The sequence below is a fragment of the Primulina eburnea genome, chromosome 4 (genome assembly GCF_022965805.1).
Source record: "Primulina eburnea isolate SZY01 chromosome 4, ASM2296580v1, whole genome shotgun sequence".
NCBI classification, from domain to species: Eukaryota; Viridiplantae; Streptophyta; class Magnoliopsida; order Lamiales; family Gesneriaceae; genus Primulina; species Primulina eburnea.
In genome coordinates, this window is record NC_133104.1 from 29,335,903 (window position 1) to 29,360,952 (window position 25,050).

The window sequence follows — 25,050 nt, forward strand, 5'->3', positions numbered from 1 at the left end:
GTTGGAACACTAGCTTACAGAGTCGCATTGCCACCGAATCTGGCGGGAGTTCATAATGTGTTCCACGTCATGCTGCAGAAGTACATATCGAACCCTTCGCATGTGCTTAACTATGAGCCTCTACAGTTGACTCTATACTTGTCTTTCGAGGAGAGACCTACCCAGATATTGGACAGACAGGAGAGGAGGCTCCGGAACAAGGTGATCCAGATGTTCAAGGTCAACTAGGTGAATCATTTCAAGGAGGAGGCTACTTGGGAGACTGAGACTGAAATGAGGAGTCTCTACTCGGAGTTATTCGGTACGTTTTAAATTTCGAGGATGGAATTTTATACAAAGGAGAGGAATTTTAAAGTATAGAAAATTCAAACGACGTAACCTAAATGCATGCAATTTATGGTTTGCTAAAATATGTGTTTGATTATTTTTAATGCATGATTATTGCATGGATAGGGGTTTTATTTCATGGTTGTTAAGATTTAAAGAATTAGGGCTCTTCAGTAGTATGTTGCGCTCGAACGAGGATCGGAGACCGGTGATACTTAAGAAAGTATTTTTATTAAATAATTTTTTAAATTATTTAATACATTGTGTCTATAGGTGAGATTTTCGAAAATGGGCTTGGTGGGGTATTTTTACTCATCTAGTTATATTTTAAATCGGTACACATATTTTAGCAAGTCGGAGGACTTTTTGAGAGTTCGGGCAAAATTTTCTAAACCATATTTAAACGAAATATTTTGCGATGGTGTTTTGGGCTTAATGGGCCTACTCTAAGTTATATTGGGCCTAAACTCCTACTGCTCCTGATTAATCTCTTACTATTTATTAAAGGTGAGCATATTAGAGTAACTGTCATGGTCTGTTTTTCAAACACCCGAAAATACCCTCACTCCACCTTTCCACGTTTTTCTGATTTCCATCCTAATCAAAATATCTTCTTCTCTCCCAAATCCCAAACGAAGAGGAGATTTTTTCAGATTTCCAAAGCTAATCAGAATATCTTCTCCTCTCCCAAATCCCACACGAAGAGGCGCCTAAAACTCCACATGAAGAGCCGCCTAAAATGAAGAAATTGCCAGTGTTCAGGTTAAATCTGTTTCTGAAGCCTAAAAATTGACGTGCAGATAACAACAAACACAACAGCCCGTTGAATACATCTGAAATTCGATCAATTTACGGTAAATTTGGAATACTAATCTTATTTGGATTTCCTTCATTTCTACGACAATGTTTTGATTTGAGTCTTTGTACTTTGAATCTGAATACAGGTAGCATCTAAGGATTTATCAACTCTGTTTAGTCATTTGGGCTCGGATATAGTCATCTCAATTTCTCGATATATCAACTCCCCTCCGCCTCCGGCTCTTCCCTTCAAAAACAAATTCATCTTCTCCCGACCGCCGCGGCAACTCCCTACGGTATTTGCATTTTTTTTAGAGTGAAAAACGATCTGAACCTCAACCGTTGGACGCCAGTAGTTGCTTGGATAGAGTATGATTCGAGGACGTATGTCATCAATGTAAATCTTTAGCCATCTTCGTACAAATCTCAGCTTCCTTTTTTTTCTTCTCAGTTGGATCTTTCTCCAATTCTTAAAGAATATATGTATGTTGGATTCTCTGCTTTAGCAAGTTCCAATTATCTCTTGGGTTGGAGCTTCAAAATAAATGGGGAAGCAAAAAGTTTGGATTAGGCTTCTCTCCCTTCGCTTCCAGCAAACAAAAATAAACCAGTAGGCCAAATTGTAGCATCCTTCTCGGTCGCAGCTGCCTTTTTTATAGTGGCTTCAATCTTTAACACTAATTTCTTAATGGTAAATATATTTTTTCTTTTATTCTTCGCAAATCATATTTACTCTCTCTTCATTTTTCTCCTCCCGTGCTTGACTGCAATCATTTTGTTTCATTTTTTGTGTTTTTCGACTTCTTTAATTTCATCGTCCATGGAGGATTAAATCCGAGGAAACAGCGGCTCACTAGCCCCTTTCTCACCACATGGTAATTTCTTCTTAAAAATTGTGCATATTGTTTACTTCACACAAATAAATATAATCCCTCGCTTGATAGCATGTGTTTGGATATTTGATTGCTACTGATACACCCATTGAGAAAGAGAGACGGTTTTGTATTGATGTTTGTCTTTGTTTTACTTCTTAAACACATCACTCGAATTTACTCATTTTCATATCTATTATTGGACCAATGTCAAATATCTAAACTACTGTAATTTCAGGGAATAAAATTCATATCACAAGCCTTCATTTTTTCAGCTTCACATACTGGAGTCGAACACTTTTTTATTAATTTTTTCAAATTTACATGCCATCTATGTTTGAGATCTGTTTTACATGCCATCTACATATGTTTGATAATCAATACAAGTTACTGCAAATTATAATTTACTCAAAAAAATTTGAGGTTACAAACTAGGCAATCGACATTACAAGTAATCTACTCCCACAATTAAATCCAATTTTTATGCTCAGATTAACATTCTCTTATGCTTCCTTTTAATTGACACGGATTTTAACTTGCAACAAGGCTGTTATTACATTTTACATCATATTTGGTTTCATAATTCTGCAAACATTGCTAAATTTATCAAGTTTTCATTGAATTTTTTTCATATCATCATATGGTTTACATTAAATGATAGTTTTTTTATTCTTATTAAAAATAACAGGACCATTACTTCATGATTGTTGACTAGGTTTTATGCTTTTTTTTAATATGTTTAACGTTTATGAAATAAAAAATACCCTAAATGATACATAAACAATAGGAATCATATATGTCTTACAATTCTTACATTTTTTTCCCAAACTCTCCCACCTACTTCAACCAACCGTATTTTGTTAAATTCAATAAATCATTATGGAATTACTATTTAATTTTAAAATGTTCTTTAAGGTCCCATTTTATTATCCAAAAGAATAAATAAAAACAAAACATCACGCACCCAAAATTTAATTAACTTAATGGTGAAACCACGTAATTACTGTTTTCGTGTGCTTGAAAAATATATATAATCAAAACTACTAATTGACTTTGTCATTTGGTTTCATCTTGAGCCTCTCATAGCATTATTATTTAGTTTTAAAATATTATTTTATGGATAATTTTTTAAAAAAATAAAAAATAACAAAATAATTACGCACCCGAAATTTAATTAACTTAATGGTAAAACCACGTAATTACTCTTTCGTGTGCTTGAAAAAATATATATAATCAAAAATTCTTATTGATTTGGTCATTTGGTTTCATCTTGAGCCTTTCATGGCAAAGTTGGGGTTTTACAAGGATGACATGCTGATTTCTTTTGGGTTTCATGTCATTTTCGGTGAGTAATTATATGTCAGGAGGTCCTTTATTTTCATGTTTTGAATGCCATTCAATAATTATCAAGCTACTGTTTTTGTACTTTTTGTTTTTCAACCTAATTTACCTTTTACTCTTCATTTTTCAATTTTAAGTCATTAATGTTCTCCTGTCTTTCAATTTATAACTTTGTTACACATAGTTATATGAGATAATAAGGTGTTGTCACAACTCATATATTGATCATTAAATATTTCATTTGATTATTTTACTCAACTTGGCTCGCTATTTATGCTGGGTTGCATGAAATAGTAAATTATGTTCATCGAATATGTACAGTAATTGATTTTAATGGTTCAACCCTCTGATGTGTCATACAACTCTTTGATAATCAAATTTCAATACGTGATATGTTTGTTACAGTTTGGAGCCCTTTTAACTACTGGAAACTTGGAATCTTACGGGGTGGCAAGCTCTGTCAATTTAATCTCATCCAATTAGCTGCATTTCACGACTTCAACCGATCTTGAACCATGCCTCAAACCCATCAAAGTTGACAAGGTTCTGTATCTCTTTCTCTGTTTTGTTATGATTTTTATCCAATTTTCTATATTTATTGTTTAACTATATCCATGAGTATGGTAAATGTTAAAATATAATTAAATGTAAAAAAGTTCCAAAAGAAATAAAATACGGCATCTAAATGGAACACTTTCATTAACACTTCAGCTTACGCAGCAAATAATTTGCTGCCAATTCCCAACAATTGAAAAACTACAAACAAAAGTTCATGCAAAAATTAACATTAACCGACTCAACCCGTCTAACCCGAATTTTATTTATTTATTTTTAAAAAAAATTAATGAAAATAATTCGAAAAAAATAAAATATAATAATAATATTTTAATTTAAACACATCTTTTACTTCTTTTACTATTCATCAAAGCTAAGCATATTAGAGTAACTGTCTTGGTCTGTTTTAAAACTCCCTAAAATAGGTCAGTTTGCCATCAAGTAAAAGTAACAGGTTGGCTTATTAGTATCCAGCTACTATTGTTTCACAGTTTTGGTTCAGCATACGTGTACTTAGGACTGGGGATGATTCTTTTTCCAAATTGTTCTGCTGTTCAAACTACTCCGTCTGTATGTATAAAAGTATTTAGTGGAATACTGTGGTTTTTGTTATTTTAATCAACTATGTGTTTGGTTCAGTGGATTAAATAAAGATAGATTAATAGTCAAATATTTATCGTTAAAATTTTAAGATGTTTTAATATCATTTTGACCCGGTTTTAAGATCCAATTTTATTAATCAAATAGTTATCCATAAAATTGGATCTTAAATCGGGTCAAAATGATTACTAAAACAACTTAAAATTTTAACGATAAATATTTGACTATTAATCTATCCTTATTTAATCCACTCAACCAAACACATCAGTGGATTGTATGTCCAGAGTTTGGGTCATTAGCAATCAAGGGAATATGAACATCCTGTTGGGCCATTCAATAAAAGAATAACTACTGCACGCTCAAGCAAATACTGTAGCTGTATTCATATTAATCATATACAGCATCTGGACATAATGGAGTCGAACTCTTTTTTATTAATTTTTTCTGTTTTACATACCATCTATGTTTGAGAATCAATACAAATTGCTGCAAATTATAATTTACTAAAAAAAATTTGATGTTACAAACTAGCCAAGCAACATTACAAAGTAATCTACTGGAAAAAATTTGAGGTCACATTCTCTTATGCTTCCTTCTAATCTTCTACTATTTATTAAAGTTGAGTAGGCTAGAGTAACTACATTGGTCTGTTTTTTATAATACCTATAATACCCTTAACCCCCACTACATCACTCCACGTTCTTAAATGCATCACTTAGATTTTCTGGTTTTAAACTTTGTCCAATTCTTTGTGCTGAATTTGGGATTATATATGATTGGTTGAAGAGCGTGGTGTGCGCGTGATTTTGGATAATAGACGAATTGAGATGCAGGGATGATGCATTTCACTGTGGAATATGCATTTCAATTCCTACGTCTTATGGTTTTATATTTTGTCCAATTCTTTATTCCGTCAAATTATTTTCATCTTGCTTATTCGGTATTCTTACATTCATTTGTGATTAGCGCTGTACATTTACTATCATACAATTATATGCATTTCACGCCGCTCACAACTTGGACCGATCTTCACCTACGCCTCAAACCCATCACAATTTTCAAGGTTTATTTTTTCTTTTTTCATCTGTTTTGCTATGGTTTTTTCCCCATTAGTATTGTTTTCTAATTTTCTTTATTTATTGTTTAATCGTATCTTTTATGTGGGTTTAATTATTTTATGGTTTGGGTTCTTCTGTTTTTTCATTTGATGTTGTTCATGTTATCTGCGAAAATCACCTCCTCAATAGCACTGAAGATTCAGATACTTCTTCAAAATCCCATATGATTTTTTCATTTAATTCAAACCGTATGCTACAGAATTTTTATAATTAGTTGTAGACTAAGCAATTGAACAACTGAAATGTGCTAAAATGAGTTATCTTTCCAACAAAATTAGAAGAATGAAAATTTGGTGAGTTTTGGTAAGTTCTGGGAAAAAATCTAAATGCATGTAAACTGAAATTTTATGAGTAGTTATAGACTAAGCAATTAGGCAAAAATTTGATATTGTTAAGGTATTGGAATGAATTTATGATAGTACCGAACTACGAAGATAATTGTCATTTGCCGACCCTAAGGATTTTGTGTCCTTCATTGGTGTAGACCCATCCAGATCATGATTCCGGGATAAAATTTCAGTAGCAAACTTCCCCTCAATTGGTGGAAGATCTACATTAGTAAGAGATAACATTTAACTACAACGGCATAACTTCATGCAGTCATTTAGACTTCAATTTAACCATTATAGAAGCATCTTAATCTGCCTCTTCTCATAACCCAATGTGATTTGCCACAATTCCTGTATGTTGTCACACATTTTCTCAAAACTACAAATTTTGAAAATCTAGACAGAGTTATGTCATTGTGATTTCTCTAACCAGAAAAAAAGCAGAAACCAAATTGGACAAATTGATTTATTTCTTCATTTCAGTTTTTAATATTGCCGAACAATCTAATTATTAAATTCTCCTTTGTGTACTAATGATTTTACTTTTATCTTTCTTTGTCAATCAATATTCAATTACACATTAAACCATGATTTCTTTTAGATTTTTATATGGAATTTTTCTTCATTCATTGGTGAAGCTGCAAAAAATCAATTTCAGATTTTATTACGAGTTATTTCTGTAACGAACCGTACTTTTCATACTTAACATTTGCGAAAAAATTAAAAATTTTCTTAAATAAAAAAAACATCCACACGGTCGTCACTCATCATTCATAACAATAAATCTCAAAGTCATCCGTCACCAATAAAATTTTACTAAAAGAAACTGTCTCAAAATATTTCACATCCAGATATTTAAAAATCAGAGTATTTTTAAACTTCGCATAAACGTAAACATTGCGGTCCTCGGGTCTAGCCTGCCACTCAGTCCAAGCCTGCCCCTTGGTCACCACCTCATGTCTCCTCAACATACTCACCTGCATCGATCAAGTCTAGTGAGTCTAAAGACTCAACACGTATAAACTGGGATAACGAGTACTACATAATAAAATCGCATGCATCTTAAAAATAGAACGTACATAACTTGAAACTTGAGCTTGCATAATAAACTTGAACATACGTACATACATAACTAGACGTGCCATCAACATGAACTTTCATAAACATACTGCATACTTGAACATACGTAACTTCATCATTTTCGTAGAGGATGTTTCAAAGCAAATGACCCATACATAATAAACGCCTGATCAGACACACCACAGTACTGGGCTGACAGGGACGTATCCACTGCCGCATACATGAGATCCCCATTCATAATTTAACGGGCTGGTTGGTCCCCGTTCATAATTTAACGCTTTCCAACCACGATTTAACCCGTTCATAATTTAACGAGGCGGAGAGGTCCTCGGCCACGTTCACCGACTTCCAAACCCATTCATAATTTGGTCACAAGACATTTAGCATACCTCAAAAACTTAAAATATTTTCATTGCACGTCATACATACTTACTTGGCGTTGAGGGATTCGTTGGACTTCGATCGGGGCCGTTGCTGCACATACTAACATGAATTTGCATACTTCACTTGCATAACTTAACGTAGAAATCGTACTTACTCTCAAGTTCAATCATTACTTAGGACATTCTAAAATTTCCCATGACACGACCTTGATAATCCTTGCACTAAATCATGACATCAAACCTCAAAGCATACTATAACATTTTTCCCAAAATAGAAGGACACCGACCCCCGTGCCTACATCCGTGTAGGGGTCCGTGTAGACTCGGGTTACAAAGGGTTCGGAAAGAAGGGTGGACACGAACCCCGTGCCAGGGTCCGGGTGGAGGTCCGTGTAGACTCTGTAATGGCGCACCAAGAGAAAAACAAAGACACGGACCCCGTGCCAGGGTCCGTGCTTGGGTCCGCGTACCTGCGGGACAAACGAAGCTACGAAAATTCTGTACATGCTTTGCTCAACTTTCTAGACTCGGTTGCACGGACTATGAACGACACCCCGAGACCCATCCTATCATGCCCTAACATCAAACCATAAACGTACAACCACCCAAGGCAACGATGTTCCCCTACGACACATCCAATTCAAACATAGCAATTGACACCAATTCGTTACCTACGACTTCTAGTGCGTGTGAGTGCCTATCGACACTAGGCGACGCATCAATTGACATCCTATCATCATAATAATCATACCTAGACGCAGCAACGATCACCCGTCGATCTCCAACAAAGCCTTCAACAAAAACTACAAGAACACAATTTTCGTAAAAGTCGCAGTTTGAGCAGTCCCACGAAAAACATCATAACTCACTCAATTTTCATCCAAAAGTCTCGAATTTTATATCAAATCGAAGGTATCGAAAAGTTCTACAATTTTCTAGTTGAAAGTTTTCTCAAAATCCCGACAGAAAAATCGCAGTTTTTATCAGAACAGTAAGTTGCGAGATTTCAGATCTAAAAAGTATTTCAAACGCATTCAAACTATTTTCCGCTCAAACGACGAACGTCACACATAGATTTTCACGCATAAAATAACACGCCGCATACTATGACAAGATCGATGCAGAAAGAACAGATTATACGTGCCTTTTGATGATAAACGTTACCGAACCGGCGATATCGAAGCGGAGATGAGAGCGAGGTTGATCCGGGTCGAACGTGGCACCGTTTTCTTGCAATAAAATTCACGAAAACCATGCTGGAATTTGAAGAGGGGGTGGGCGGCTGCTATGCTAATGAAGAACCCTAGTTTTCTCTTTTAAAATAATAAAACTAGAATTGGTAGAGTGTGTGTGTGTTTAAGCGTGACAGGTGTGTGTAAAAGTGTGTAATGTGTGCGTGAGTTTTGTGCTTAATTAGGGAATTTATTTTGCTTAATTAAAATAAATAACATGCTAATCAAATACTAATTAAAAAGGTTGACACAAATAATAAATTAGTTAAAATATTAACTATACTCGTCTTAAAATAAAGTCCCCTAATAAAATAAAGTGCACACTTGTTAAACTTTTAAAAGTTTTAAAGTCTTAAAATTACTAAATAAATAAATTAGGCTTAAAAATGCTAAAACTCAATAAATTATTTAAAATGCCCCCAAACTCAACTTAAAATAAAATATCATCTTTAAAATTGCCAAGAGTCGTCACAGGGTCTTTTCCTCAATCCCGCCTCGGATAAACGCCTGAAACATGAAACTCGAAAAGTATTTTAACGTGCATCACATGAGCATGACTATATTTAAAATAATGCATTTAAATAAATTATGCATGGCTTTCATTTTAAATTAAAATAAATGATTTAACGAATTAAATAAATGCATAGGTTGTACGTGTACGAAATTGGGTTCTACAGTTCCTCCCCCACTTATATAAATTTCGTCCTCGAAATTAAGTCTTACCGAACAATTCCGGGTAGCGAAGTCTCATATCTGCCTCTGACTCCCAAGTGGCCTCTTCCTCTGATTGATTCAGCCACTGAACTTTGACTAGCTTAGTCACTTTGTTCCGAAGTCTGCGCTCCTGTCTGTCGAGGATTTGAGTCGGTCTTTCCTCGTAAGACAAATCTGGAGCAAGCTGCAAAGGCTCATAACTCAGAATGTGTGGGGACCCGGACGCTAATCAAGTACTTAATCATGTTTGGGACTAATTAATCAATTATAAAACAGGGTCTAAATTTTTTTTTTCCTTTAAAATACACAGCGGAAACGTAATGTAATTTACTCAAATTACATATTAAACATGAACATACAACTCAGTATAAAAGTACAAGTCCTGTACTACATACATTTATTCAACTAGGGTTTAACAGCTAATATCAAGTGTCTAACCCTATCTCTAACCAAGTCCGGAGCCTCCACGCTATCTAATCTTCTCTCATCCTCTTCTTGACCCTGCTCCAGCCCCACCTGTTGTCATGCACACATACAAAACAAGACAACAGCCGGATAACTCCGGTGAGATATAAATATCCCAGTATAAACAATGTAAACATGCAGTCATATAAAAGCATATACGAACTATTCATAACATGTCTCAAATCAGAAACATCTGAGAACATAATCAATGTCAAGCATTCAATAAACATGAATGATATAAGCAATGTAATTCAACCTGTCATATCCGACTCAACTCAACCGACGCGTTATCTCAGACTCGACTCAACTAACACGTCGTCTCAGACTCGACTCAACTCTATCCTAGGGATCCCGATGTCTGAATATAGGTAATCATATCGAATCTCAGTCGATAGGAATGAATCAATCCCTAAACGGCATCGATATAATTCATATATCAGTGTCTGGGCGAATCAGCCGCAGAATTGACGACTCAGTCAATAACCTGACGAATCAGCCAGTAATTAGGCGAATCAGCCCATAATCAGACAACTCAGCCTGTAATTAAGCGAATCAGCTTAAGTTTAGACGAATCAGTCAATCACCAGACGAATCAGCCGGTGACTAGGCGAATCAGCCTATAATGGACGAATCAGACAATAACCCGACGAATCAGCCGGTGACTAGAAGAATCAGCCTATGACTCAACGACTCAGTAATCCATACATACAGTCAGTATCTAAGCAAATCAGTCAATGACTAGCGAATCAGCAGTCATTACATGCAGTAGCTATAAATCAATAAGCTACAATTATCAATCTTATCACACAGTAGCTATAACTCAATAAACTACAATCATCAATCTGATTAATTGCAAATATCAATGCAATAAGTAAAAGTATGTGATTTAGGGAAACTCGAGTCAAACCTCACTCGAGTTGTGCAATCCCAACTCAACATTAATTTATACCTTTCTTTCTGATATTCTGATTCTGTCGAAGTCTCGAACTCAAATCTGTCAATACTCAATCTGACAAGAACAATATCGAGGAGTATAATATCAATATACCACTCGAATTAAATCTGTCCTGCTCAATACTCAATCTAATTCAATATCGATGGCATAACGGTATAATATCAATATACCCAACAATACCCTATCAATCAGATATTAATTCTAATATCTCATACTCAATAACAACTCAATTCTGATATCACTTGACTCCAAAACTATTCCGAAAATCATAACAATTCCATAATCAGTCCGTTTCTTAATCTGACTTCGATTCTATGATGTCTAATATGTCGAGAACAACATATATGAGTTCCATTCAATTCTGGCAATATCATAATTTCAAAGCATGTCAAAACGTAGTAAAACTTACGTCCAGTTGTAGCCTACGTTGCTAGGAACACGGTACCGAAGTCGGATTCAAAATCGGACGGACGAATTTCTCGCAAAGTCCAAAATAAATATCGAAGAACCCTTAAAGCTTTTCCCTTGAAGCTCTCGTCTTTTCCCTCTGAAGGAATAGGCTGATATATATATTTACATATATACATACACGTTTCATAACCCAAGGGCAAGTGGCATTGTGCATGTTCTGCACGTCTCTCGCTAGGGCGGTCAAAACCTACCGCTAGGGCGAGTCAGTTTCGGTCGAGATCCTCGGCTGAACATCTCCTGTCGCTCGGGCGGTCAAAAGTTGCTCGCTAGGGCGAAGAACTCTCGGCCCTCACAATTATACATGCGCGCTCGGGCGGTGCTTTTCTGCCGCTCGGGCGCGAGATGTTCGGCCTAACATCTTGAGATGTTCGGTTCAACATCTTGGCTTAACATAAACCAACGCCCGGCTTCGTCATTTGAGTTCCTATGACTTCCATTACGTCAATTAATCAACGTCTGATTAAAATGATTAAATCTCGGGCATTACATTTCTCCCCCTCTTAGATCTGAGTTCGTCCTCGAACTCACAAGCAATCAATTCAGATATATCAGAAGAAATCTATAACAGAGTTTAATTCAAAACTCATATTTCTGATTCCAATCTGGAATGAGAATTCACTAAGTATCATATCATAATACTTCTCCAATCCTTCTGACGGAATCAATATCGCATTACTGGCTATACAACATCCGTATAAACCAATCTACATCTTATCACATATCAGTATCATCAGCTGTTAACAAATCTGTTTACCTCAACCAAAGACATAAACAATCTTTAGCTTCAACTACCAATCGTCATCATCCGACGTTGGTTTCTTAAATCTGTCCATTCTGAACTATCTGCATCTTCCTTCGAATTGTCTTCAAAAGAAATCTGTAGTACTCATCGTATACTGTCTTGTCTATAACTATCTCATTACCCATCTGATAAGTTGATAGTTATTGTCACACAGTGATAATAAGTTATATCAAGTAGTGCTAACATCCAGCACTAAAGCTGTACAAAAATCTTCCACTATCTGGCTAATACATTCTGACGGTCTGTCAATCTGTAAAACCATCTAAGAGAAAGTTCATGATATACTCTATCACGAATACAAACTCAAGCAAAATCACAATCTGACATAGTCTACTGTTGCATTCTGCTCTTTTTGACTAGCTCTCTGACATCAATCTGTGTCATCTGGTCATGTTTGTACGTTATCTTGTACAAACTAATAGATATAGATTGAACAATCTGTCAATCACAATCATATCATATTACAATCTGTAAAAAGACGGTAATTTCATTACGAAGGCTATAGAAATGTACTCTCATTTCTATTTAGAACTTTACAATTCTGTAATAATTCTTCTGATTTCTATCTTTCTATCTTTTCTGTTAGCAATTTAGACATATCAGTACAATTTCTGCCAACATTTCAATACAATTCTGTTATAACTGATCTCATCTGTCTATATCACCACTATCTGTTCGAATACAATACAGTCTCAATCATCAGACTGAACACTGAATCCATGACTGTAAGCTTCTGACAATATCTGTTCTTTCTGATTCGAACTATTTGATATACACAAATCAGTTAATAACATAAATTAAAGAAGAAATACCTACCTGGTATTCGGCTCTGCCTATCAATATCAAGCTGTACTGTACCATTCTGACACATCTGACATCACAGAATAATCAATCTCATACAAAATACAAAATCACATATCTGTTACTCTGATCGACACTCTGTTCTGACTATCGTTATTGAGTTCTAACCATTCTAATCAGCTTTTTGAACTGCTAACGTTTCAACATCAGCTCTGGTTCGGACGGTACAATGTAATCTCCATTGCCTACCATTTGTCTTAAACACGTATTCAGAATAAGCATCAATATTCAATCAGATTCAAGGCTAAAATCAATCTCTCTGATTGGAATCAGATCTGAAGTCTTATCAGAGAAAACATTAATAACTTTTATATCATTGGTAAATCAGCCAATGATAGACTCAATTTCAGTAAATCAACTGAATACATAAGGAGTCACTCTGCTCCTTTCTGTCATAATCGAGTCATAGCTAGTACGAAGATCAAAGGAATTCTCAATCTAGAATCCTTATCGTACCATATTCATTCTTGGTCATCTCAGATCTGATTCTAACCATCTTCTGGAACTAATCTAGGGTAGCTCTGTACTTAGTCAGCATATCAATATCAGTAATGCCGTCCCAAAATCAGAGAACACTAGCACAACACAAGCTACCACACGATCTAACTCGATCTCATTCTCATCCTACTGTAGTACACAAGATCTAACAGAAATCACTGATACAAGATCTTTTCCCCAAAGGAAAATAAACAAATACTACAGTAAATAGGGACTCAACAGATGATGCATGCATCAATGCAAATCTTTCAAAAATAAAAGTATGTGAAGCACCGGCATCCCTCAATACATATGCAGGATAATCAAACAAATCAGTTACCTGCAACGTCATCATCTGGTGCTTCCTGAGCCTGCTCCTCGGTCAAAGCAAATACTCTGGCCTGCTGTCTAGGAGGCTGGCCGACTGTCTGGCTTCCTCCTGGCCTCTGCTGTGACTGAGATGGTGCTGGCTGAAATAAAGGAACGGCAGCTGATCGTCTACCCCACTGTGCCGCTGATCCAGATGGTTCAGCTCCCTGGAATCTTTGGGGACCCCTCTGTGGACATACTCTGGCAAAATGTCCCTGTTGCTTGCAGAAGTGGCAACTACCAAGTACTCCTTGGCATTGCTCAGTGGAATGTCTCCCTCCACAATTTCCGCAGTAAACGCCGGTATAACTCTGCTGAGAACCACTAGAGCTAGAAGAACTGCCGACAGACTTCTTAAACTGCTTTCCTCTAGCCTTCAGAAAATCGTTCTTTCCACCAATGCTACTGCCACTCACGAATCGGGGAAGTGGTTGCTGTGGTCTCGACACTGGAGGAACAAATTCAGCTCCTCTCTGCCTTATCAGGCCCGCCTCAGCGCCCTTTGCTCTATTCATGGCATCAGCAAAGTTATTCGGTCGCCCTGTGTTCACCAATGTAAAAATGTCGGGATTCAAGCCATTGATGAACTGATCAGCAACGGCTTCGTCATTTTCAGACACATGTGGAGCAAACTTTAACAAGGTAGAGAACTTGGTCACGTATTCTTCAATGTTCAGCTGACCCTGTCTCAAATTGGCAAACTCCGCCCCTTGTCTTTTCTGTACGATATTGGGAAAAATCTCTGATAAAACTCAGTTTTAAATACATCCCAAGTAATAATCGTACCTCGTTGCTCCAAGGCCCTCTTCATCGTACTCCACCAGCTCTTTGCAACATCATGCAACTGGTTCCCAATCAACTTAATTCGGCGCTCATCGCTATACTCCAGCAATTCAAACAGCGTTTCGATATCATTCAGCCAACTCTCACACTCAACTGATGTCTCAATACCTTTCAGAGTCGGTGGTTTGAATGATTGAAACCTTTTCAGTAAGGTTTCCATTGGAGTCGGTGTTACATCCATCGGAGGATTCGATGTACTATCCTGTTCTGGAATTCGTCTAGGAGGCATATCTGAAACCCAAAAGGATTAGTGACCCAATCCAACACATCTGTTTCAATTCAATCTCCCTCCCGATCATCTTACTGCTGATCGAGAATCCATTCAGATTCGTGCCCAATAATACATATTACAAAATCAAATCAGATAAATCAAGTAATATATATTATATAAAGCAGTAAGTCGTGCTAGCAATCACAAGCAAGGAAAGAAAATTCAATCTACCCCGCTCACTAGCCTCTTCTATCTCAATCTAAAGAATCTACAGTTCTAGTACCTACTGCTCTGATACCACCTGTTGTGGGGACCCGGACGCTAATCAAGTACTTAATCATGTTTGGGACTAATTAATCAATTATAAAACAGGGTCTAAATTTTTTTTTTCCTTTAAAATACACAGCGGAAACGTAATGTAATTTACTCAAATTACATATTAAACATGAACATACAACTCAGTATAAAAGTACAAGTCTTGTACTACATACATTTATTCAACTAGGGTTTAACAGCTAATATCAAGTGTCTAACCCTATCTCTAACCAAGTCCGGAGCCTCCACGCTATCTAATCTTCTCTCATCCTCTTCTTGACCCTGCTCCAGCCCCACCTGTTGTCATGCACACATACAAAACAAGACAAAAGCCGGATAACTCCGGTGAGATATAAATATCCCAGTATAAACAATGTAAACATGCAGTCATATAAAAGCATATACGAACTATTCATAACATGTCTCAAATCAGAAACATCTGAGAACATAATCAATGTCAAGCATTCAATAAACATGAATGATATAAGCAATGTAATTCAACCTGTCATATCCGACTCAACTCAACCGACGCGTTATCTCAGACTCGACTCAACTAACACGTCGTCTCAGACTCGACTCAACTCTATCCTAGGGATCCCGATGTCTGAATATAGGTAATCATATCGAATCTCAGTCGATAGGAATGAATCAATCCCTAAACGACATCGATATAATTCATATATCAGTGTCTGGGCGAATCAGCCGCAGAATTGACGACTCAGTCAATAACCTGACGAATCAGCCAGTAATTAGGCGAATCAGCCCATAATCAGACAACTCAGCCTGTAATTAAGCGAATCAGCTTAAGTTTAGACGAATCAGTCAATCACCAGACGAATCAGCCGGTGACTAGGCGAATCAGCCTATAATGGACGAATCAGACAATAACCCGACGAATCAGCCGGTGACTAGGCGAATCAGCCTATGACTCAACGACTCAGTAATCCATACATACAGTCAGTATCTAAGCAAATCAGTCAATGACTAGCGAATCAGCAGTCATTACATGCAGTAGCTATAAATCAATAAGCTACAATTATCAATCTTATCACACAGTAGCTATAACTCAATAAACTACAATCATCAATCTGATTAATTGCAAATATCAATGCAATAAGTAAAAGTATGTGATTTAGGGAAACTCGAGTCAAACCTCACTCGAGTTGTGCAATCCCAACTCAACATTAATTTATACCTTTCTTTCTGATATTCTGATTCTGTCGAAGTCTCGAACTCAAATCTGTCAATACTCAATCTGACAAGAACAATATCGAGGAGTATAATATCAATATACCACTCGAATTAAATCTGTCCTGCTCAATACTCAATCTAATTCAATATCGATGGCATAACGGTATAATATCAATATACCCAACAATACCCTATCAATCAGATATTAATTCTAATATCTCATACTCAATAACAACTCAATTCTGATATCACTTGACTCCAAAACTATTCCGAAAATCATAACAATTCCATAATCAGTCCGTTTCTTAATCTGACTTCGATTCTATGATGTCTAATATGTCGAGAACAACATATATGAGTTCCATTCAATTCTGGCAATATCATAATTTCAAAGCATGTCAAAACGTAGTAAAACTTACGTCCAGTTGTAGCCTACGTTGCTAGGAACACGGTACCGAAGTCGGATTCAAAATCGGACGGACGAATTTCTCGCAAAGTCCAAAATAAATATCGAAGAACCCTTAAAGCTTTTCCCTTGAAGCTCTCGTCTTTTCCCTCTGAAGGAATAGGCTGATATATATATTTACATATATACATACACGTTTCATAACCCAAGGGCAAGTGGCATTGTGCATGTTCTGCACGTCTCTCGCTAGGGCGGTCAAAACCTACCGCTAGGGCGAGTCAGTTTCGGTCGAGATCCTCGGCTGAACATCTCCTGTCGCTCGGGCGGTCAAAAGTTGCTCGCTAGGGCGAAGAACTCTCGGCCCTCACAATTATACATGCGCGCTCGGGCGGTGCTTTTCTGCCGCTCGGGCGCGAGATGTTCGGCCTAACATCTTGAGATGTTCGGTTCAACATCTTGGCTTAACATAAACCAACGCCCGGCTTCGTCATTTGAGTTCCTATGACTTCCATTACGTCAATTAATCAACGTCTGATTAAAATGATTAAATCTCGGGCATTACAGAATGTGCGAAGGATTAGCCAAATATTTCCTTAGCATCGAGACATGGAACACATTGTGTACCCCGGCCAGATTCGGCGGAAGGGCTACACGTTAGGCTAGTGTCCCAACTCTGTCAAGAATCTCAAACGGCCCAATGAATCTCAGGACTCAGTTTCCTCTTTTCCGAACCTCATAACACCTTTCATAGGTGCTATTTTGACGAATACGTGATCACCAACAGCAAATTCGAGGTCTCTCCTCCTCTTATCGGCATTACTCTTTTGACGACTTTGGGCAGTCTTCATTCTCTCACGAATCTTGACCACCACGTCTGCAGTCTGTTGAACTATCTCTGGACCTAGATCTGATCTCTCACCCACTTCATCCCAATGAACTGGTGATCTGCACTTCCGACCATACAACGCCTCATAGGGAGCCATACCAATAGATGCTTGGAAACTGTTGTTGTATGTGAACTCCACTAGAGGTAGTCTAGACTCCCATGTTCCCTGAAAATCAATCATGCAAGCTCTTAGCAAGTCCTCTAAAATCTGTATCACTCGCTCAGACTGGCCATCTGTCTGCGAGTGAAAAGCTGTACTAAAAAGCAACTTCGTCCCCATAGCTGCATGTAAGCTCTTCCAGAAGGACGATGTAAACCTCGGGTCCCTGTCGGACACAATAGAGACTGGGAAACCATGCAACCGGACTATCTCCCGGATATAAAGCTCCGCATATTGCGTCATGGAGAAAGTCGTCTTCACTGGCAGAAAATGCGCTGACTTAGTGAGTCTGTCTACTATAACCCAAATGGAGTTCGATCCTCTGACTGATCTCGGTAATCCAACCACAAAATCCATAGTAATGTTCTCCCACTTCCACTCGAGAATGGGAAGTGGCTTAACCAATCCTGCTGGCCTCTGATGTTCATCTTTTACTTGCTGGCACGTGAGACATTCTGATACGAATCTACGGATGTCTCGCTTCATCCCTGGCCACCAATACAATATCTGGAGGTCCTTATACATCTTGGTACCTCCCGGATGGATAGAATACGGAGATGCGTGTGCCTCTGTCAAGATATCCTGTCTGACCGATTCACCACTAGGCACCCACATTCTACCTCTGTATCTCACAATGCCGTCTGAAACTGTGTACAGCACACTGCCCTTGGCTTCGTCTTTCAGTCTCCATTTCTGTAACTGCTCATCTGAAGACTGACCTGCCCGGATACAGTCTAGCAAATCAGATTTACTATCAGATTAGACAGTCTAGGAGCTCTGCCCTCTCGATAAACCTCTAGACCAAATCTCTGAATCTCCGACTGAAGCGGTCTCTGAGCTGACAACTGAGCGATAAATGCCACTTTTCTACTCAAAGCATCTGCGACAACATTAGCCTTCCCCGGATGGTAGCTAATTTCGCAGTCGTAATCTTTCACAAGTTCCAACCATCGTCTCTGTCTCATATTCAACTCTTTTTGCGTGAAGAAATATTTGAGACTCTTGTGGTCAGTGAAAATCTGACATTTCTCGCCGTATAGATAGTGTCTCCAAATCTTCAGTGCGAAGACAACGGCGGCTAACTCTAGGTCATGAGTCGGATAGTTCTTTTCGTGCACTTTCAATTGCCTGGAAGCATAGGCTATGACCCGACCCTGTTGCATCAATACTGCGCCTAACCCGAGCTTAGATGCATCGGTATATAACACAAAGTCTCCTTGCCCTAATGGCATGGCTAGTACCGGCGTAGAAATAAGAGCTTGCTTCCACGTGTCGAAGCTCTTCTGACATTCATCACTCCACACAAACTTAGCATTCTTCTTGGTGAGTGAAGTTAGTGGCACTGCTATGGATGAAAATCCCCGTATGAACTTACGGTAGAAACCGGCTAAACCCAAAAAGCTGCGGATTTCTGATGCATTCTTTGGCTCAACCCAATCCTTAACCGCCGCTACTTTGGCTGGATCCACCTCAATACCGCTACTAGAAATTATATGACCCAAAAATGCTACCTTCTCCAACCAAAATTCACACTTACTAAACTTCGCGAACAACTTGCGGCTCTGCAAGGTCTGTAAAACTGTCCTCAAGTGCTGGCTGTGCTCCTCTTTTCGAGTATATAAGAATATCGTCAATGAATACTATGATGAATTGATCGAGAAATGGCTGAAATACTCGGTTCATGAGATCCATGAAAATTGCTGGGGCATTTGTCAATCCAAATGGCATCACCAAGAACTCGTAATAGCCCATACCTGGTTCTGAAGGCCTTCTTGTGAACGTCTGCATCCTTAACCTTCATCTGGTGATACCCTGATCGGAGATCTATCTTAGAGAAAACTGTAGCTCCCTGCAATTGATCAAACAAGTCTTCGATTCTAGGTAGTGGGTACTTATTCTTGATCGTTACCTCGTTCAGCTCTCGGTAATCGATGCACAGCCTCATACTCCCATCCTTCTTCTTTACAAAGAGCACCGGTGCGCCCAGGGTGAGAAACTAGGGCGGATAAATCCTTTGTCGATGAGCTCCTGAATCTGCTGCTTGAGCTCTAACATTTCAGCTGGAGCTAATCGGTACGGTGCCTTAGAGATTGGCGTTGTGCCTGGCACGAGATCGATTGCAAACTCCACCTCTCTCTCTGGTGGAAGGCCTGTGACGTCATCAGGAAAGACGTCTGGGAAGTCTCTGACTACTGACACCTCTGGTAAAGATGGAGTGGGCACGTCAGGTGCTGAAATAATACTAGCCAAAAAGGCCTGACACCCTTTGGAAATCAACCTCCTCGCCTGCATGCACGAAATCATGCGAGGAAAGCTTCTCCATCTGGCTGATTCAAAAAGAAACTGTTCCATGCCCGGCGGTCTAACCAAGACTGACCTCTTCTGAAAATCGATAAGAATTCTGTTCTTATTCAGCCAGTCCATTCCCAATATGATGTCAAATTCAGGCATCGGCAATAGGATTAAATCTGCATATACTAGGTGGCCATGCAGTTCTAGATCAATGTCTCTGATCACACTGGTAGCCAACAGCTCTTCCCCTGACGGGACTGTCACCGAAAAGTTCACGTCTAGGCCAATGGACTTGAGGTCCAAATGATTAGCAAACGTCTCTGATATGAAGGAGTGAGTGGCTCCTGAGTCTAACAATGCAGTTGTGGATAATCTCTTAATAAAAATGTTTCCTGAGATGCGATAGTACAACACAACTTATTTTCCCAAAATTACTAACATAAACCTTAAGCACAATAGAACACAATAACCCTAGGCACACAAATATTACTAGCACGCTAATAATCCCAAGTAAAAATATTCTATATGCAAGGCGAAATAATACTGGGCTTAGGTAGAAAAGTTTATCAGTCAGTAAGGTGGTGTCTGGGTCCGCCTCCTGAGCATGCATGGCGAATACCCTTCCCTGGGTTGGCTGCTTCCACTGTGGGCACTCTTTCAGCATGTGATCTGTAGCCCCACATTTAAAACATTTCCCGGATCCCCATAGGCATTGTCCGGGATGCTGGCGATTGCACTTCTGGCACACTGGGAAGTTACCGGGCTTCTGAAACGCCCCTTGCTGCTGAATTGGACCCTTGCCCTTTGGCGGTCCTGGATATGGCTTTTTCCCAGGCGGCCCCTGAAACGGCCTCTTAAACTGGGGTCTCTGCTGTTGTAGCTTCTGGTGTTGCGGTGGTGCCTGATAGGGCCTCTTGCCCTGCCTGTCCGCCTCAATATCTCGCTGGTCTTGCTCTGCCGCCAGAGCTCTAGAGACGGCAACTGCATAAGAAGTAGGGCCAGCTACCCTCACGTCACAGCGCAGGATCGGCTGCAACCCATTTAAAAAGTGCCTCAACTTCGCTTGGACATCATTAGCAATGAGGGGCACGAAGTGACATCCCCTCTCAAACTTCCTAACAAATTCTGCCACGCTATTGTCCCCTTGTCGCAGCGTCATAAACTCGTTGGTGAGTCTGGTTCGTACTTCCTCAGTGAAGTACTTGGAGTAGAAGACCTTCTTAAAACCATTCCAAGGCAGCACCTGCAAATTGACTGCCACTGATGCACTCTCCCACCATAATCTGGCGTCCCCTGTCAGAAGGAACGTGGCACATCTGACCCTATCTGTGTCGGTCAGTTCCATAAAGTCAAAGATTACCTCTATGGACTTAATCCATCCCTCTGCTACCATCGGGTCAGTGGTACCCGAAAACTCCTTAGGACTCATCCTCCTAAACCTTTCATATACTGCCTCTGGTTGGGGACTCGCCCCTGCACCCAATGTTGCTGCCTGGTTCCCCGCAAACTGTGCGAAGAACTGCGTCATCCCAGCAAGCATCTGTGCCTGCATATCTGGTGGTGGAGGTGGTGGAGGATTGGCCCTCTCCACATCTCGATGTTCCCTGTCCTCAACTCGATGCTCTCTGTTCTCATACCTTGTTTCCCGGTCAACCAAACGTCTAGGAGGCATACTGTTCCAATAATTCACCCAACACGTAAACCCAATATGCATGAACATATATCAATATTTTATGATGCACGTAAATCAAACTTAAAACATGCACATACTGAAATCATAACTTGATGCTTACTACATAACATAATGCAAAACTTTAAACTTACAGACTTGAGGTGTGACTTCGTGAGCTTCTTGCGACTGGCAGTAGGCGTGACCCTTTACAAGAACACCGCTCTGATACCAACTGTAACGAACCGTACTTTTCATACTTAACATTTGCGGAAAAATTAAAAATTTTCTTAAATAAAAAAAACATCCACACGGTCGTCACTCATCATTCATAACAATAAATCTCAAAGTCATCCGTCACCAATAAAATTTTACTAAAAGAAACTGTCTCAAAATATTTCACGTCTAGATATTTAAAAATCAGAGTATTTTTAAACTTCACATAAACGTAAACATTGCGGTCCTCGGGTCTAGCCTGCCACTCAGTCCAAGCCTGCCCCTTGGTCACCACCTCCTGTCTCCTCAACATACTCACTTTCATCGATCAAGTCTAGTGAGTCTAAAGACTCAACACGTATAAACTGGGATAACGAGTACTACATAATAAAATCGCATGCATCTTAAAAATAGAACGTACATAACTTGAAACTTGAGCTTGTATAATAAACTTGAACATACGTACATACATAACTAGACGTGCCATCAACATGAACTTTCATAAACATACTGCATACTTGAACATACGTAACTTCATCATTTTCGTAGAGGATGTTTCAAAGCAAGTGACCCATACATAATAAACGCCTGATCAGACACACCACAGTACTGGGCTGACAGGGACGTATCCACTGCCGCATACATGAGATCCCCGTTCATAATTTAACGGGCTGGTTGGTCCCCGCTCATAATTTAACGGGGCGGAGAGGTCCTCGGCCACGTTCACCGACTTCCAAACCCATTCATAATTTGGTCACAAGACATTTAGCATACCTCAAAAACTTAAAATATTTTCATTGCACGTCATACATACTTACTTGGCGTTGAGGGATTCGTTGGACTTCGATCGGGGCCGTTGCTGCACATACTAACATGAATTTGCATACTTCACTTGCATAACTTAACGTAGAAATCGTACTTACTCTCAAGTTCAATCATTACTCAGGACATTCTAAAATTTCCCATGACACGACCTTGATAATCCTTGCACTAAATCATGACATCAAACCTCAAAGCATACTATAACATTTTTCCCAAAATAGAAGGACATGGACCCCGTGCCTACATCCGTGTAGGGGTCCGTGTAGACTCGGGTTACAAAGGGTTCGGAAAGAAGGGTGGACACGAACCCCGTGCCAGGGTCTGGGTGGAGGTCCGTGTAGACTCTGGAAAAAGGCTCCGAAAAGAATCAAAGGCACGGATCCCGTGTCAGGGTCCGGGTGGAGGTCCGTGTAGACTCTGTAATGGCGCACCAAGAGAAAAACAAAGACACGGACCCTGGCATGTCCGTGTACCTGCGGGACAAACGAAGCTACGAAAATTCTGTACATGCTTTGCTTAACTTTCTAGACTCGGTTGCACGGACTATGAACGACACCCCGAGACCCATCCTATCATGCCCTAACATCAAACCATAAACGTACAACCACCCAAGGCAACGATGTTCCCCTACGACACATCCAATTCAAACATAGCAATTGACACCAATTCGTTACCTACGACTTCTAGTGCGTGTGAGTGCCTATCGACACTAGGCGACGCATCAATTGACATCCTATCATCATAATAATCATACCTAGATGCAGCAACGATCACCCGTCGATCTCCACCGAAGCCTGCAACAAAAACTACAAGAACACAATTTTCGTTAAAGTCGCAGTTTGAGCAGTCCCACGAAAAACATCATAACTCACTCAATTTTCATCCAAAAGTCTCGAATTTTATATCAAATCGAAGGTATCGAAAAGTTCTACAATTTTCTAGTTGAAAGTTTTCTCAAAATCTTGACAGAAAAATCGCAGTTTTTATCAGAACAGTAAGTTGCGAGATTTCAGATCTAAAAAGTATTTCAAACGCATTCAAACTATTTTCCGCTCAAACGACGAACGTCACACATGGATTTTCACGCATAAAATAACACGCCGCATACTATGACAAGATCGATGCAGAAAGAACATATTATACGTGCCTTTTGATGATAAACGTTACCGAACCGGCGATATCGAAGCGGAGATGAGAGCGAGGTTGATCCGGGTCGAACGTGGCACCGTTTTCTTGCAATAAAATTCACGAAAACCTTGCTGGAATTTGAAGAGGGGGTGGGCGGCTGCTATGCTAATGAAGAACCCTAGTTTTCTCTTTTAAAATAATAAAACTAGAATTGGTAGAGTGTGTGTGTGTTTAAGCGTGACAGGTGTGTGTAAAAGTGTGTAATGTGTGCGTGAGTTTTGTGCTTAATTAGGGAATTTATTTTGCTTAATTAAAATAAATAACATGCTAATCAAATACTAATTAAAAAGGTTGACACAAATAATAAATTAGTTAAAATATTAACTATACTCATCTTAAAATAAAGTCCCCTAATAAAATAAAGTGCACACTTGTTAAACTTTTAAAAGTTTTAAAGTCTTAAAATTACTAAATAAATAAATTAGGCTTAAAAATGCAAAAACTCAATAAATTATTTAAAATTTCCCCAAACTCAACTTAAAATAAAATATCATCTTTAAAATTGCCAAGAGTCGTCACCGGGTCTTTTCCTCAATCCCGCCCCGGATAAACGCATGAAACATGAAACTCGAAAAGTATTTTAGCGTGAACCACATTAGCATGAATATATTTAAAATAATGCATTTAAATAAATTATGCATGGCTAAACTCATTTTAAATTAAAATAAATGATTTAACGAATTAAATAAATGCATAGGTTGTACGTGTACGAAATTGGGTTCTACAATTTCGTTATAAAATAGTATCATAAAATACTCATTATTTAATTTAATCACTACGGAATACTGACCATAATGTCATATAATATATTTTTTACATTATATATAAAAAAAACTACTATTATATCTTTTGCTATTTATTAAATTGGGCATGCTAGAGTAACTAAACAGTGTCTTGGTGATCTTTTTACAAAATTTTTATTTTTATCCCCTTATCTTTTTAGTAATGTTTTTATCCCTTATGAGTGTTTTCCATTTTTTTTATCGTTTGAATTCTAAAATCCAGAAAATACGACGCACATTTTGAATGTTATTTTCGGTTTCAACCTTACGAATGTTTTCAAGTTTAAATTTGTAGACCAAGGTTTTAAATATTGTCCAAC

At 38.5% G+C, this 25,050-nt stretch overlaps 1 protein-coding gene and 1 long non-coding RNA gene across 8 annotated transcripts in view; one reads left to right on the forward strand and one right to left on the reverse strand.

Annotated features, from left to right (window-relative positions):
- Positions 1 to 838: 838 nt before the first annotated feature.
- Positions 839 to 25,050, forward strand: part of LOC140830939 (uncharacterized) — a 34,443-nt gene continuing 10,231 nt past the window's right edge. For 2 of the 7 annotated variants that reach the window (XM_073194528.1, XM_073194529.1), the window contains exons 1-4: positions 867 to 1,181; positions 1,272 to 1,522; positions 1,632 to 2,000; positions 3,744 to 3,881. The gene's annotated coding sequence lies outside the window, so the exon portion shown is untranslated. Of the gene's footprint in view, positions 1,182 to 1,271; positions 1,523 to 1,576; positions 2,001 to 3,743; positions 3,882 to 4,777; positions 5,687 to 25,050 lie in introns of those variants that run through there. The other 5 variants (XM_073194524.1, XR_012117717.1, XM_073194525.1 and 2 more) reach the window with 5 other exon arrangements.
- Positions 1,844 to 3,049, reverse strand: LOC140830940 (uncharacterized). Its single transcript, XR_012117718.1, has 2 exons — positions 2,839 to 3,049; positions 1,844 to 2,806 (listed from the first exon to the last, which is right to left on the reverse strand). It is a non-coding gene; the product is annotated as an uncharacterized lncRNA (long non-coding RNA).